Source organism: Phyllobates terribilis, unplaced genomic scaffold (assembly GCF_046119375.1).
Source record: "Phyllobates terribilis strain yellow unplaced genomic scaffold, ASM4611937v1 Scaffold_3__8_contigs__length_932513732, whole genome shotgun sequence".
Lineage (NCBI taxonomy): Eukaryota > Metazoa > Chordata > Amphibia > Anura > Dendrobatidae > Phyllobates > Phyllobates terribilis.
This window is the reverse complement of record NW_027362763.1, coordinates 828,147,343-828,164,416: the sequence shown is the minus strand read 5'-3', so window position 1 is coordinate 828,164,416 and position 17,074 is coordinate 828,147,343.

Genomic DNA, 17,074 nt, shown 5'->3' with positions numbered 1-17,074 from the left:
GTCCATTCCTTAGGATTAGCACCCTTACGGGTGAGCGCAGAGATGGGTGCAGTCCGGGAAGAGAAATGCGGGATGAATAGGCGGTAATAGTTACCGAAGCCCAGGAATCGTTAAATCGCCTTCAACCCCTCCGGTCGGGGCCACTTTAAGACGGCAGAGACCTTCTCGGGGTCCATCCGTAGACCGGTTTTAGAGATAATATAGCCCAGGAACGGAAGAGAGGTCTGCTCGAAGAGGCATTTCTCAAATTTTGCGTATAGGTGATTGTGCCTGAGCCTATGCGGGACCTGACGAACATCCCTCCGGTGTGTGGGTAGATCCGGAGAGAAGACCAAGATGTCATCCAGGTACACCACCACGCACGAATATAAGAGGTCACGGAAGATGTCATTAACTAGTTCTTGGAAGACGGCTGGAGCATTACAGAGACCGAAGGGCATCACACGGTATTCATAGTGGCCGTCCCTGGTATTGAATGCCGTTTTCCACTCGTCTCCTTGGCGGATCCGAACCAAGTTATACGCCCCACGAAGATCGAGCTTGGAGAAGATCTTCACACCTTTAAGGCGGTCGAACAGCTCTGAGATGAGTGGCAGGGGGTATTTATTTTTTATAGTAATTTGCTTAAGTCCCCTATAATCGATACAGGGGCGTAGTGAGCCGTCTTTCCTTTTTACGAAGAAGAATCCAGCTCCAGCCGGGGAGGTAGATTTCTGGATGAATCCCCTAGCCAGATTTTCTTCGATGTACTCCGACATGGCCCGGGTTTCGGCCAGCGACAAGGGGTAGATACGCCCACGGGGTGGAGTGGCACTGGGTACCAGGTCGATAGGGCAATCATATGGCCTATGGGGTGGCAGTGTCTCTGCCTCCTTCTTGTCGAAGACATCTGCATAGGACCAGTAAGGTGCCGGTAGACCAGGTAAATTAGCCGGAGTAGATGGAGGTCGAACCGGGCGAACCGGAACCAGGCAGGTCTCATGGCAATCCTGCCCCCAACGGAGCACCTCAGTGGATCGCCAATTCAGAAAGGGTTCATGTCTCTGTAGCCAGGGTAGACCTAGCAATAGGGAGTGAGAGAGTCCGGATACCACATGGAAGGAGATCCTCTCCGAGTGCAATGTGGCACCCCAGGGGGTCTGGTTGCCACAGTGGTAGTAATACCATGTCTGGGAGCAAAACAGGAGTTTCCTGGTCAGGGAACACACTACATGCAACACCTCCTGCTCCAGACCAGAAAGGGGAGGATCCTGCCCTATATAACTGGATCTGTAGACAGTGTTAGTCAGTCTGAGTGTAGTCAGTGTCAGGAGTCAGATAGGACACGAAGGAGCAAGGAGCTGAGAACTGGAGCTGGCAGAGCTCGTCCTAGCCAGAGCACACACCGAGAACCGGACACCGGAGTCCGAGGCTGTGGGACCCTTCAAGCCCAGCAGCAGAAACCGCACGGCAGGAGATTGTAGGTCTCCTGGCCAACAGAAGCCCGGAGGCTCAGCCACACGAAAGGACCAGTACCGCCACAGAGGAGCGAGGAATACACGGGATCCGAGTCGCCAGCCATACGGGTGAGCAGCACGTTACACTCAGGGACGTGGGCTACAACACGACTATAAGCGGGATAGCCAAAAGAGTACAGTCAGAACGGCAGGCCTACAACTCCACCTGGCCAGGGGAATTCTAGGATTGCTCCCAGACTGACCAGGCCCTCATCCCTAGCAAGTACTCCCTTTGGGCCTATATAATTACCACCAGTAAAGACCCTAGGACTGCACTGCAAAGACTCCGTGTTATTATTACTGATCCAGGCACTATCACCACCATCATGCATACACGCTGCCTGAAGCTACACTCTTCCTGTGGGGAGTCACATCACCTTGCTGCACATACCACCAGCTTCAGCGGACTGCTCCGCAGCGGCGGTTCCCAATAACCGCATTCCACAGGTGGCGTAGTCGGACTATACAAACAGATTCACATAAACTACCCTGGTTTGACCGCCCTGGGTCACAGACCGGGTCACTGCCACGGTGACTACAACCCCCAGCATCTACAAGGCCCAGTTCCCAGGGGCGCGTCAGCAACATTCCCACCTGAAGGGTCACAGGCTCTGTGACGAGCACGATGGGCACCGGAAGGAGTCTTCCATCCACGGAAGCGACTGCCAATGGTTCAGCCAGAGGTTTGGTGGGAATCTGATACTTCTCTACAAGGGACTGAGAAATGAGATTCCCGGCGGCTCCGGAATCCAGGTGGGCGGTTTCAAAGAAGCGGTTCTCTCCACAGGAAATAGAAACGGATAGAGTCAAGAACGGAGAGGATTTACTCTTGCCTAGGACGACCTCTCCGAGTGGTCCTAGACACTGGATTTTCCCGGCTTCTCCGGGCAGGAACGGATCAGATTCTCCTTACTACCACAGTAGAAACAGCTCCCCTCGGCACGGAGTATTTCTTGGCGAGACTTGACCATCTTGGTCTGGTTGATCTGCATGGGTTTGGGCGAGCGTGCCTGGGGAGTTGCAGGGTGGGAGGCAGGTTTCTGGAAAACAGGAGCAAGATGAGGAAATCTTCTCTCCCGGGTAGTCTCCTTAGCTTGTTCCAGGAAACGGATGTCAATCCGTGCAGCTAGTGACACCAGGTCATCCAGGGTGGTAGGAATGTCCCGGCCGGCTAGCTCATTCTTTTTCCATCCGGAAAGACCCCCCCAGAAGGTGGACACCAGGGCCTCGTCATTCCAGGCAAGCTCAGAAGCAAGGGTACGGAACTGTATGGCAAACTGGCCCATGGTGAGAATCCCTTGGCGGAGTTGGAGCAATGAGGAGGCAGAAGTCCTTCGTCCAGGCTCATCGAAGACCTTCCGGAAGGCAGTGAGGAAATCCGGAAGATCGGACACCAGGGGATCCCCTCTCTCCCATAGAGGGTTTAGCCATGCCAATGCTTCCCCGGTGAGGTGAGACATGATGAATGCCACCTTGGCCCGGTCAGAGGGAAACTGATGTGCCAGTAGTTAAAAGTGCAACGTGCACTGGTTCAGAAAACCCTGACATAAGACGGGGTCACCCCCAAAACAAGGAGGCGCAGAGAGCCGGGGTCCTGAGCTGGATGCTATAGCACAGGTAGGCAGAGGCGCCGCAGGAGCGGGTGTCGCTCGGCTCGAGGTGGACACTGGTGTGACAGGCAGCGTGTCCAGGCGAGAGTTGACAGACCGCAGGTAGGTCAGGATGGTTTCCTGTTGGGATCTCTGATGAGAAACCTCCTGGTACACGTCAGCAAGCGAAGGAGCCTGGGGGCCACTGGGTTCCATGGCCCATGCAAACTGTTACGGATCTGGGTGGTGGAACCTCTGTGCTGCGGTGCAAGGAGGGACCTGAAGGGCATGACTAGGTATCAACTCGGACTGACCAAGGTCGCACGGCGGCTCAATCGACTCCGTGAATCAAGGAAGGACCGAGCAGAGGGACCAGGTGCTACTCTGGGCCAGTCCTTGTATGAGAGCAGGTGACTTCCACGGGTCAGAAGGCAGGGACTGACCGGTACAGCGGATGAGCACGGCAGGCAGGCTGACAGGTGATCCGGGGAGACGGACTGGTAGACACCACGGGTAACTGGCAGGAGCCTCCAGGTAGGCTGGCTGGTAGTCACGGCAGGTAACTGGCAGGTAACTGGTAAGTTCTCCGGGTAGGCAGGCAAGCCTTGCCCATAGACAGATTGGCGGGTTTGGACCGTAGGCAGACCGTTGGGCTGGAGAGTGTACTTGGCTGGCGGAGACAGGTAGTCAGGCTGGCGGACTGGACAGGTAGTCAGGCTGGCGGACTGGACTAGTAGTCAGGCTGGCGGACTGGACTGGTAGTCAGGCTGGCGGACTGGTAGTCAGACTAGCAGCGAGACTTGAGGGCTGAAGCAGGGTTTATAACACAAAGCTACAACCTTGCAAGGGCTCCTCCATTTTGGAGGAGGTGCCTTTTATATGAGAGGTCCTCCCGCCATTGGCCGGGGACTCCTTAGGATGGCGCGCATGGCCCCTTTAAGGAGGAGGGAGCACGGGCGCGCCTTAAGCACAGTGCTAGGGAAGCTGCGTGTGCCGGCAGCAGCAGCAGGAGGGCCGGAAGATGACGGGCCCGGAGCGCGGCGGTAAGGGGGACGACGTCTCTGCCTGTAAGGGGGCAGAGACGCCGATGCTACAATAACGTCACATCCGCACAGACCTGCCAGGACGTAGCACAATCAGCAGATCTCATGCTCATGTACCAGTCTAATATATAGAACAGGACGTGATTCTTACTCACTTGGCTGCGCACACCTCACTCCATGGGCTGCACTTGATATTTTACACTTCTGTGCTGAATAGACACAGACATGGGTGCAGGAGTGTTTGGTTTCCACTGTCATCAGTGTTGTATGTGTGGCGCCCCTGAGGGTTCGACCGCCACAGGGATGCTGCACTTCTTTAATGGAGTGTGGTGTTCCTCCTCTGAGGTAAGACCAGTGTGATAGTTGTGACCCAAACCTTGCATCCAACACCACACTTCTCCACCATAGGGAGCTAATATGCACTAGGTGCTGCTCCCCTGGTTACAGGGAGACTGGGGAACCAAGAGTTAGGGGAACCAGTTAGTGGGTGAGGGTGGAGGACTTACAAGTTAGTTACACTTTAAATTTCATATTTAATAAAAAGCCATCTTTGGTCTTGGTCGTCGTATTCGGCTGTACTGTGCTGTCAAATACTGTGTGTAATGTGACCTCCCTCCGGGAGCGCAGATCCTGTGTGGGCCTGCACCGGCAAGGGGCACAGCCCTCGTACCCCGGCCTTGGGACGAGGGGCAGGTTGTAGACCAGGAATGTCTCAACCCGGTCAATGACCAGGACCAAGAAGGCCCGGAGCTTAAGAGTGTGGCTCCACAGCAAATGGATCCCAGGCAGGATGCAGACGGAGCGGTGTACGCCACCTGTCCTCGCCATGCTGATATATTCAGAGGGACTCCGGCTGCAAGAGGGGTACCGGCCCCCGACACCCGACCTTGCTACTCTACGTCCTGGACGGGAAAGCCCGGTTAGGCCCAGAGGATCCCACAGGGTATCGGACGGAGCGGAGCTGCCACCCGTGCCCTTGTTCTGAGAGAAGTTCAGAGGGAGTCCCGGCCTATTTGCACACACACGGACAGGAAAGGATTCGGTCTGTAGTTCAGGAACACTCTGCAGTAGGGTCCCGACTGAATGCTGGACTTACTCGGAGGTTGTCGGACCCCCGTGCATGGGGACTGCAGGACTCCACGAGGAGCAGGGAGTCACCTTCCTTCTGCCATCTCTAAAGTGAGTAAAGCCTTGGAAGTTCACCCCTATGGCCTCCGGACTGTTTATTCTGCGCCACACCGCACGACGCGGCGCCAGTCTCCCTCTACTACTACCCCCATCCTCCTGTCCCTCTGCCGTGAGGCCACGCTCAGCCTGTGGGGAGTAGTAAGAACTCTGGCAGCCGTAAAACAAGGCCTCAGCGGACTGTAGCGGCGCTGGTAGCCCTTCACCAGGCACCACAGGTGGCGTAGTCGTCAATCAGCCACTTAACCCGGATGAGCCCACACCATCTCTTTTTAATGTGACGGGCCTGAGCACGGGTCGGGTCTGGGCCACGGCTGCACCTCATCTCTTCATCATAGGACCCGACACCGAGTCCCCCATCACCCAGGGTAAACACAGGCTTTTTCGAGTAAGAGGACGTCACATATGATTGTATGAGAAAGTGTGCCGGCTGCTCGTTACCTTATTGAACACAGTTACAGGGATGCACAGTGATGGCCGTACCCCATCTGCGTCAGTACAAGAGTCCCTGATGGGCGTTCTCTGGCCCGTGGATGAGCTTATATCTGGTAAATATTCAGCCAGTGGAGTCCAAATCTCCTAACTTGAGTGACTCTCAATGTCTTTGATAGGACAGGTTAACTCCTTCACGACATATGACATAGTTACGTCATAAGTTGTGTCACTGCATTTGATGCGGGCTCCAGCGCTGAGCATGCATCTTTTTCTGCAGATGATAGTTCATTTAATCAGCCATCATGTGCCTTTAACAGCTGCAGGTGGAGTGGAGAATTATATTGCCAGATCATTTTTCCATATAGTGAATAAGATAAATAAAAAAATTAAAAAACAATTGTGAAATTGCACTTTTTTTTGCAATTTCTTCCTGTTTCCAGTACATCACATGATAAAATAAATTATTTTTTTGAAAAGTACAACTCGTTCCTCAAAATACAAGCCCTCATACGGCTAAGTAGACAGAAAAATAAAAAAGTTATATGAGTCTTGGAAGAAGGGGAGAAAAAAACGAAAAAACCGCTCTAAAATGTACCTGAACCTTTTTGGTTATTACCTCCATGCTTTACACCAAACACTGGACTGAGTTACAGGGGTCTTTACTACTGACATCTCCTTCTGAATGCCCCTATTGTGCTGAATAAAATAAGAAAAAAGCACATTTTCTGTCGGACTGATGCTGCTTCTCTGCCCCGAGCGCCGTGTCCCCGGCAATCTTGTGTCATTGTGCCACATAAGCGCTGCAGTCAATCAGCGGCCGTCAGTCCTGTTAGATACCATTTAGGAAGGTCTTGCCCATGAAGTGATTGTCTCCACTCACATTGTTGGTCCATGTGTGGAATATCTGGACATTGGCTATACTGGGCGCGGGTGCGGTCTGTGGTGCAGAGAGCACAGGTCTGTATAATACGCTCGTCTGAACAAGGCCCAATAAAAATGGACTGTAAAGAACTGAAAATATTTTTAATGTTCTGCTCACATCACATTTCTATCAGAAAAACGCTATTTACATGGGCCTGGAGAAGAAGATTCCCATTGTTCTAGAATAAGACATAGAGGCGACTATGACCTTTACTACATAGGTGTAAGGGGTAAAAGGAACATTGTATTTACAGATGGGGAGAATATAAAGACTGAGAATATTGAATGTAATAATGTTCTCTATATTCCTGTTCAGTTATATTATATTCAGTGCCGGACCACCCATCTTTACATTCTGACCAATATCATTTGGCTCTTCTGATTTTCGGACACTTGGGTCCACATTATCTATAATAATATACATATCCTCAGGCACAGAGATGGCACTACTACTATATGGGGGCACGGAGCCAGGACTAATACTATTCAGAGTCAGAAGGGGGTCTTATTACTCTATACAAACAAAGAGGGGGCACTATTGCTACATGGAGCCACAGAGAGGGTACTAGTACTATATGAGGGCACAGAGAGGGCACTAGTACTATACGGGGGCACAAAGAGGACAATAGTACTATACAGGGGCACAGAGAGGGCACTAGCACCATGTGGGGGCACAGAGAGGGCACTAGTACTATATGGGGACACAGAGAGGGCACTAGTACTAGATGGGGGCACAGATAGGGCACTAATACTATACAGGAGCACAAAGAGGGCACTAGCACCATGTGGGGGCACAGAGAGGGCACTAGTACTATATAGGGACACAGAGAGGGCACTAGTACTATATAGGGGCACAAAGAGGGCACTAGTACTATACGGGAGCACAAAGAGGGCACTAGCACCATGTGGGAGCACAGAGAGGGCACTAATACTATATGGAGGCACAGAGAGGGCACTAGTACTATATGGGGGCATAGAGAGGGCATTAGTACTATATGGGGGCACAGAGAGGGCACTAGTACTATATGAGGGCACAGAGGGCACTAGTACTATATGGGGGCACAGAGAGAGCATTAGAACTATATGGGGGCACAGAGAGGGCACTAGTATTATATGGCAGCACAGAGAGGGTATTAGTACTATATGAGGGCACAGAGAGGGCACTAGTACTATATGGGGATGCAGAGGGGGCACTATTACTATATGGGGGCACAGGGAGGGCACTAGCATTATATAGGGGCACAGAGAGGGCACTAGTACTATATGGAAGCACAGAGAGGGCACTAATACTATAAGGAGACACAGAGAGGGCACTAGTACTATATGGGGGCATAGAGGGGACACTAGTACTATTTAGGGGCACTAGTACTATATGAAGGCAAAGAAAGGGCACTGGTACTATATGGGAGCACAGAGAGTGCACTAGTAATATATGGGGGCACAGAGAGGGCACTAGTTCTATATGGGGGCACAGAGAGGGCACTAGTACTATATGGGTGCACAGAGAGAGCACTAGTACTATATGAGGGCTCAGAGAGGGCACTAGTACTATATGGGGGTACAGAGAGGGCACTAGTACTACATGGAGGCACAGAGAGGGCACTAGTACTATATGGAGGCACAGAGAGGGCACTAGTACTGTATGGAGGCACAGAAAGGGCACTAGTACTTTATGGGTGCACAGAGGGGGCACTATTACTATATGGGTGCACAGAGAGAGCACTAGTACTATATGGGGGCACAGAGAGGGCACTAGTACTATATGGAGGCACAGAGAGGGCACTAGTACTATATGGAGGCACAGAGAGGGCACTAGTACTATATGGGGGCACAGAGAGGGCACTAGTACTTTATGGGCACGCAGAGGGGCACTATTACTATATGGGGGCACAGAGAGAGCAATAGTACTATATGGGGCCACAGAGAGGGCACTAGTACTATATTGGGGCACATGGAGGGCACTAGTACTGTATGGAGGCACAGAGGGCACTAGTACTATATGGGGGCACAGAGATGGCACTAGTGGAGAGCACTACTCCTATAGGGAGGTACAGACGGGCCATATTATTATATAGAATCACTGATGAGGTCACAGAGGAGACTTGATAAGATATTTAGTGTAAAGATGGGAGTAAAATGCGTGAAATGATAATGTGACAATGTAGCTTAAGGTAACTTAATTGCACCACCAAACTGTTACAAAATAAACACACTATAAAAAGACTAAACATTACCACTATACTTCATCCTTATGGTGTTAGATCTCAGTTCTGCCAAGCATATAAGAGGTCTCACAGTCATACATAGTCATACAGTTATATTAAGTGACTTAATGTTCACCTTCTTTCTAGTTGGAGCCATTCACTTTTCTTATCTTTTCCATCTGGTCCAGACCACCATTACGACTTCTTCTAGCCTCAACTCATCTGTAGGGATTTCAACACAGACATGTTTGACTTCTCACATTTCCACCACCTTATCCATCTATTTTGATATCACTAATTCTTTACTGTTGCCCCATTTTCCCCATTACTGCACTTGCAGTGAAGCGCAGTGACCCAAAGTGCACACAGTGCGTTTTTGGTGCGTTTTGTCTGCACAGAAATGGGCCAAAAATGCATTGTAAACCTTCTCCCATGGTTTCCTATGACATTTTGCAAGTTCTTTGATCAGAATTTATCCTGACTGAATTTCATGTGCAGAAAAAGAAGCAGCATGTCCATTCTTTTTGCGTTTTTGCCTGCATTTTTCCTATACAATGCACTGGAAAAACGCATGGCAAATCTGCAGGCAAAACCACATAAAAAAACACATGAAAACGCATCAAAACGCTGCGTATTTATCTCAGCGTTTTTGCTGCCAATAGATGCAGGAACGCTGCAGAAATTTTCCTGATCGTGCGCACATAGCCAATACATCAAAACTTACTAGAAATAGCAACTGAAAGAGATCTACACAGATAGTTCCACAGAAACCAACAGTGCCAGACAGATGGTGCCCCTAAAAGTAATTGTGCCCAACAGATGGTAATAGTGAACCTCAGAGTGAGTACCCTAAAGAGTAAAAGTGTCATACAAATGCACAAATGCACAAAGCATGGGAAACAAACAAGGAGAATTGGAACTACTAACGCAGGAAAAGAAAAATGATGTCATTGGAATCACTGAAACTTGGTGGGACGATACACATGATTGGAACACAAGGCTAAAAGGATACAACTTATTTGCAAGAAACAGACTTGATAAACGAGGAGGAGGTGTCGCATTGTATGTTAGAAAAGCGTATATCTGCACAGAGATTGAAGCAGAGACTGGGAGTTTTGTGGAAACTGTTTGGGCAAGAATACAAGGAGAGAACAACAGAAAGGACACCATTGCAGGCATTTACTACAGGCCACCTGGGCAAACTGAAGATATGGATGAACTCTTTATGTATCAAATGACCAAGTTCTCCAAAAAATATGACGTAGTGGTCATGGGAGATTTCAACTATCCAGACATTTGTTGGGAATCTCTCTCAAGTAATGCTAACAGGTCAAGCAAATTCTTATCCTCTCTTGCTGACAACTTTATCTTCCAAAAGGTAGGAGAGAAAACAAGGGGATCTGCTACTTTGGATCTAATCCTTATAAACAGGGAGGCAATGGTTGAGGAGGTAAAAGTGGCTGGGGCGCTAGGAGGCAGCGATCATGCTATTATAGAATTTTGGATAACTAGAGGAGGAAGACATGTGAAGACTGAAACTTCAAGGTTAGATTTCAGAAAGGCAGATTTTAAGCGACTCAGAAAGAGAATAGGAGGGATCCAATGGCTGGATATCCTTAAGGACAAAAATGTCCTGGAAGGATGGGAAATTTTTAATAATGAGATTCTCAAACCACAATCGTTAACAATCCCAAAAAGTAGGAAAAATGGGAAGCATTTAAGGAAACCAGGATGGATGAACACAGAAATTAAACACATGCTAAAATTAAAGAAAGAAATGTTTATCAAATGGAAAGAGGGAGGCATATCTAAAGAAGATTATAATGCAGCCTGCAGATCCTGCAGGGCACGTATCAGGTTAGCTAAAGCTGACAATGAATTAAGGCTTACAAGAGATGTCAAAAGCAATAAAAAAGGATTTTGGGGGTATGTCAAAAGTAAAAGAAAAGTCAAAGATGCTATAGGATTTTTACAGGATGAAAATGGTGAAATGGTAAGAAAGGATGTTGAGAAGGCAGAACTTTTTAATTCCTATTTTGCATCAGTTTTCTCTCAGAAAGAAAATGTAACATCAACTGATCTTCACTGTCCTATTAAAGGAATAGAAAAATCCACCTTATTTGTAAACAGAAAGATTGTGAGGGAATATTTAGCTAACATAAGTGAGTTCAAGTCTCCAGGTCCAGATGAATTACACCCCAGAGTACTGAAGGAGATCGTAGAAGAAATTTTAGAACCACTCTCCATAATCTTTGAAAATTCTTGGAGAACAGGAGAAGTCCCAGAAGACTGGAGAAGAGCAAATGTTGTTCCTATCTTCAAAAAGGGGAAGAAGGTGGACCCAGGGAACTATATGCCGGTGAGTCTGACTTCTATACCAGGAAAGATCTTTGAACAAATTATTAAACAACATGTATGTAAGTACCTGGATAAGAATGAAGTGATTAACCAGAGTCAGCATGGGTTTGCAACTAACAAGTCATGTCAGACTAACTTAATTTCCTTCTATGACAGAATCACTGACTGGGTAGACAGGGAAATGCTGTAGATATAGTATATCTTGACTTCAGCAAAGCATTTGACAAAGTATCTCACACCATCCTTATTGAAAAAATGACCAAGTATGGAATGGACAAGGCAACTGTTAGGTGGATTCATAACTGGCTTAGTGATCGGACTCAAAGAGTGGTCGTAAATGGCTTCACATCCAGTTGGATGAATGTCTCAAGTGGGGTACCACAGGGCTCTGTCCTGGGACCTGTATTGTTCAACATCTTTATCAATGATTTAGATGAAGGAATTGAGGGTAAACTGATTAAATTTGCTGATGACACAAAGCTAGGAGGGATAGCTAACACCAGAGAAGAGAGAGAGAGGATTCAAAAAGACCTACATAAACTGGAGCAGTGGACTGCAACTAACAGAATGTTTTTTTATCAGGGAAAAATGCAAAGTACAACATCTTGGCAATAAAAATGAAAAAAGCATATACAGAATGAGATGAATACAGCTAAGCAGCAGCACATGTGAAAAAGACTTAGGTATACTAATAGATCATAGACTGAACATGAGTCAACAGTGTGATGCAGCAGCAAAAAAGGCAAATACTATTCTGGGATGTATTAACAGAAGCATACAGTCTAGATCACGTGACGTCATTATCACACTTTACTCCTCTTTGGTCAGACCTCATCTGGAATACTGTGTCCAGTTTTGGGCACCACATTTTAAAAAAGACATTGACAAACTGGAGCAAGTTCAGAGAAGAGCGACCAGAATGGTGACCGGTCTGCAAACCATGTCCTATGAGGAACGGTTACAGAATTTGGGAATGTTTAGCTTGCAAAAAAGAAGACTGAGAGGAGACTTAATAGCTGTCTATAAATATCTCAAGGGCTGTCACATTGTAGAAGGATCATCTTTATTCTCATTTCACAAGGAAAGACTAGAAGCAATGGGATGAAACTGAATGGGAGGAGACAGATTAGATATTAGAAAAAACTTTTTGACAGTTATTGTGATCAATGAGTGGAACAGGCTGCCACGAGAGGTGGTGAGTTCCCCTTCAATGGACGTCTTCAAACAGAGGCTGGACAGACATCTATCTGAGATGATTTAGTGAATCCTGCTTTGAGCAGGGGGTTGGACCAGATGACCCAGGAGGTCCCTTCCAACTCTACCATTCTATGATTCTATGATCATTTGTGCCCTACACAATAATAGTCTTATCAGTTTCCTCAATAATGCTCCATGGGGGAACTATAATGTGTGGGGGAAAGTGCTGTGGAGGCACCAAAATCTATGAGGAATCACTGTGGGTGGTTACTGTGAGAGGGAAATCATTGTTGGGGCCCTGTAGAGGTGGCACTGTGAAGGCATCATACTATGTAGAGGATAGCACTATGGGGCACCATACTCTGTGAAGGGGCACAGCGGGGGCAGGGGACACACTACATATTGTACAGCAGAGTAAAGATTCTCCTCTTAGCATTTTTTAGGAATACTTTTAGGCAAACTGGAGTATGTAATTTACAATATTTCAGATTTGCAACACTAAGGAATACACAATGTTACAAGCGTATGATTTATGCCCGGAAACATAACGATCTTATAACAATGACTGAGGCGATTCTAAACCGATAATGCCTTGTATGCTAAATATAATAATCAGAACGAGTGCAGTGGACTTTATTCATGGAGATTGCCGTTCCCTGCTGGAGAGAGGTTCCAATATTTAAAGGGAAATTATCATTTTAAGTAACTTTTAAGAATAAGCTGCCATGTGTGTACATTTTGGAATATCACTATACCTGGTCATTTTTTTTTACTTTTATCCTGTATTTTCACCAGTTTTCGCCTCTACAGGAGAAGAATTCCTGTTTTTCTCTTTGGTTGCAGACAGCAGGGCCAGCTCCAGGCTTTCGTAGGCCCCGGGCGAAAGAGTCTCAGTGGGCCCCTTTAATACATACCAGGATTCATGGTGCAGATACGGCAGAGAAATATATATATATATATAGTACACGGCCAAAGATTTCACTTACTTCTTACATTACATGAGTGATATCTATTGTAAATTCTACAATAGCTCAGAAACCGGCGATAACTGGCAGCGCACAGTGCAGACTGGACAGTTTAGTCCTCCATACGGTATAATGACCCCATATAATCTCCCATACGGTATAATGGGAACTTCATAGTCCTCCATACAGTATAATGGGCCCCATATAATGCTACATACAGAATAATGAGAACAATACCGTATACTGCTTCATACAGAATAATTGGCCCCATATAATGCTCCATACAGAATAATGGACCTCATATATTGCTTCAAACAGAATAATGCACTCCAATTCAATGCTCCATGCAGAATAATGGGCCCCATATTGTGCTCCATACAGAATAATGGACCCCATATAATACTCCATAGAGAATAATGGACCCCATATAATTCTCCATACAGAATAATGAGCCCCATATAATGCTCTATAAAGAATAATAAAATAGTGGACCCCATATAATGCTCCATACAGAATAATGGACCCCATATAATGCTCCATACAGACTAATGCACCCCATATTATGCTCCATACAGAATAATGGACCCCATATAATGCTCCATAGAGAATAATCGACCCCATATAATTCTCCATACAGAATAATGAGCCCCATATAATGCTCAATAGAGAATAATAGAATAATGGACCCCATATAATGCTTCATACAGAATAATGGACCCCATACAGTGCTGGCCAAAAGTATTGGCACCCCTGCAATTCTGTCAGATAATACTCAATTTCTTCCTGAAAATGATTGCAATCACAAATTCTTTGGTATTATCTTCATTTAATTTGCTTGCAAGGAAAAAACACAAAAGAGAATGAAGCAAAAATCAAATCATTGATCATTTCACACAAAACTCCAAAAATGGGCCAGACAAAAGTATTGGCACCCTCAGCCTAATACTTTAGCCAAAATAACTGCGAACAACCGCTTCCGGTAACCATCTATGAGTTTCTTACAATGCTCTGCTGGAATTGTAGACCATTCTTCTTTGGCAAACTGCTCCAGGTCCCTGATATTTGAAGGGTGCCTTCTCCAAACTGCCATTTTGAGATCTCTCCACAGGTGTTCTATGGGATTCAGGTCTGGACTCATTGCTGGCCACCTTAGAAGTCTCCAGTGCTTTCTCTCAAACCATTTTATAGTGCTTTTGGAAGTGTGTTTTGGGTCATTGTCCTGCTGGAAGACCCATGACCTCTGAGGGAGACCCAGCTTTCTCACACTGGTCCCTACATTATGCTGCAAAATTTGTTGGTAGTCTTCAGACTTCATAATGCCATGCACACGGTCAAGCAGTCCAGTGCCAGAGGCAGCAAAGCAAACCCAAAACATCAGGGATCCTCCGCCATGTTTGACTGTAGGGACCGTGTTCTTTTCTTTGAATGCCTCTTTTTTTTTCCTGTACACTCTATGTTGATGCTTTTTGCCAAAAAGCTCTACTTTTGTCTCATCTGACCAGAGAACATTCTTCCAAAACATTTTAGGCTTTCTCAGGTAAGTTTTGGCAAACTCCAGCCTGGCTTTTTTATGTCTCAGGGTAAGAAGTGGGGTCTTCCTGGGTATCCTACCATACAGTCCCTTTTCATTCAGAGGCCGACGGATAGTACGGGTTGACACTGTTGTACCCTCGGACTGCAGGGCAGCTTGAACTTGTTTAGATGTTAGTCGAGGTTCTTTATCCACCATCCGCACAATCTTGCGTTGAAATCTCTCGTCAATTTTTCTTTTCCGTAGACATCTAGGGAGGTTAGCCACAGTGCCATGGGCTTTAAACTTCTTGATGACACTGCGCATGGAAGACACAGGAACATTCAGGCCTTTGGAGATGGACTTGTAGCCTTGAGATTGCTCATGCTTCCTCACAATTTGGTTTCTCAAGTCCTCAGACAGTTCTTTGGTCTTCTTTCTTTTCTCCATGCTCAATGTGGTACACACAAGGACACAGGAAAGAGGTTGAGTCAACTTTAATCCATGTTAACTGGCTGCAAGTGTGATTTAGTTATTGCCAACACCTGTTAGGTGCCACAGGTAAGTTACAGGTGCTGTTAATTACACGAATTAGAGAAGCATCACATGATTTTTCAAAGGGTGCCAATACTTTTGTCCACCCCCTTTTTTAGGTTTGGTGTGGAATTATATCCAATTTGGCTTTAGGACAATTCTTTTTGTGTTTTTTTCATTGAAGTCAAATTAAATGAAGAGAATAATACCAAAGAATTTCTGATTGCAATCATTTTCAGTGTCGTGAAAGCTCATCAAGAGAATGCCAAGAGTGTGCAAAGCAGTCATCAAAGCAAAAGGTGGCTACTTTAAAGAACCTAGAATAAAAGACATATTTTCAGTTGTTTCACACTTTTTTGTTAAGTATATAATTCCACATATGTTAATTCATAGTTTTGATGAATTCAGTGTGAATGTACAATTTTCTTTAAATGAGAAGGTATGTCTAAACTTTTGGTATGTACTGTAAGTCCCCCGCATAGTGCTTCGTATTGTACACACATCTCCCGCATAGCGCTCCGTACTGTATACACGACCTCCTCATAGTGCTCCGTACTGTACACATGGCCCCGCATAGTGCTCCGTACTGTATACATGGCTCCGCATAGTGCCCCGTACTGTACACATGGCTCCGCATAGAGCTTCGTACTGTATACATGGCTCCACATAGTGCTGAGTACTGTATACACGTCCCGGCATAGTGCTCCGTACTGTATACACGACCACCGCATAGTGCTCCGTACTGTATACATGGCCCCGCATAGTACTCCCTACTGAATACATGGCCCGCATAGTGCTTCCTACTGAATACATGGCCCCGCATAGTGCTCCCTACTGTATACGTGGCCCGGCATAGTGCTCCATACTGTATACATGAACCCGCATAGTGCTTCGTACTGTATACATGGCGCCGCATAGTGCTCCGTACTGTATACATGGCCCCGCATAGTGCTCCGTACTGTATACATGGCCCCGTATAGTGCTCCATACTGTATACATGGCCCAGCATAGTGCTCACTATTGTATACACGGCCTCGAATAGTGCTCCATACTGTATACATCAACCCGCATAGTGCTCCGTACTGTATACATGGCCCCGCATAGTGCTCCGCACTGTATACATGGCCCCACATAGTGCTCCGTACTGTATACATGGCCCCGTATAGTGCTCCATAATGTATACATAGCCCCACAGAGTGCTGCACACAGTATAAATGGCCCTGCATAGCGCTGCACTCAGTATACATGGCCCTGCAAAGAGCTCTGAACTATATACATGGCCCCGCATAGTGCTCCATACTGTATACATGGCCCCGCATAGTGCACCATACTGTATACATGGCCCCGCATAGTGCTCCGTACTGTATACATGGCCCCGCATAGTGCTCGGTACTGTATACATGGCCCCGCATAGTGCTCCGTACTGTAAACATGTCCCCCGCATAGTGTTTCGTACTGTATACATGGCCCAGCATAATGCTATGTACTACTATATACATGGCCCCGCAGAGTGCTCCGTACTGTATACATGGCTCCGCATAGTGCTCCGTAGTGTATACACGTCCCCGCATAGTGCTCCGTACTGCATACATGGCCCCGCAGAGTGCTCCGTACTGTATACATGGCTCCGCATAGTG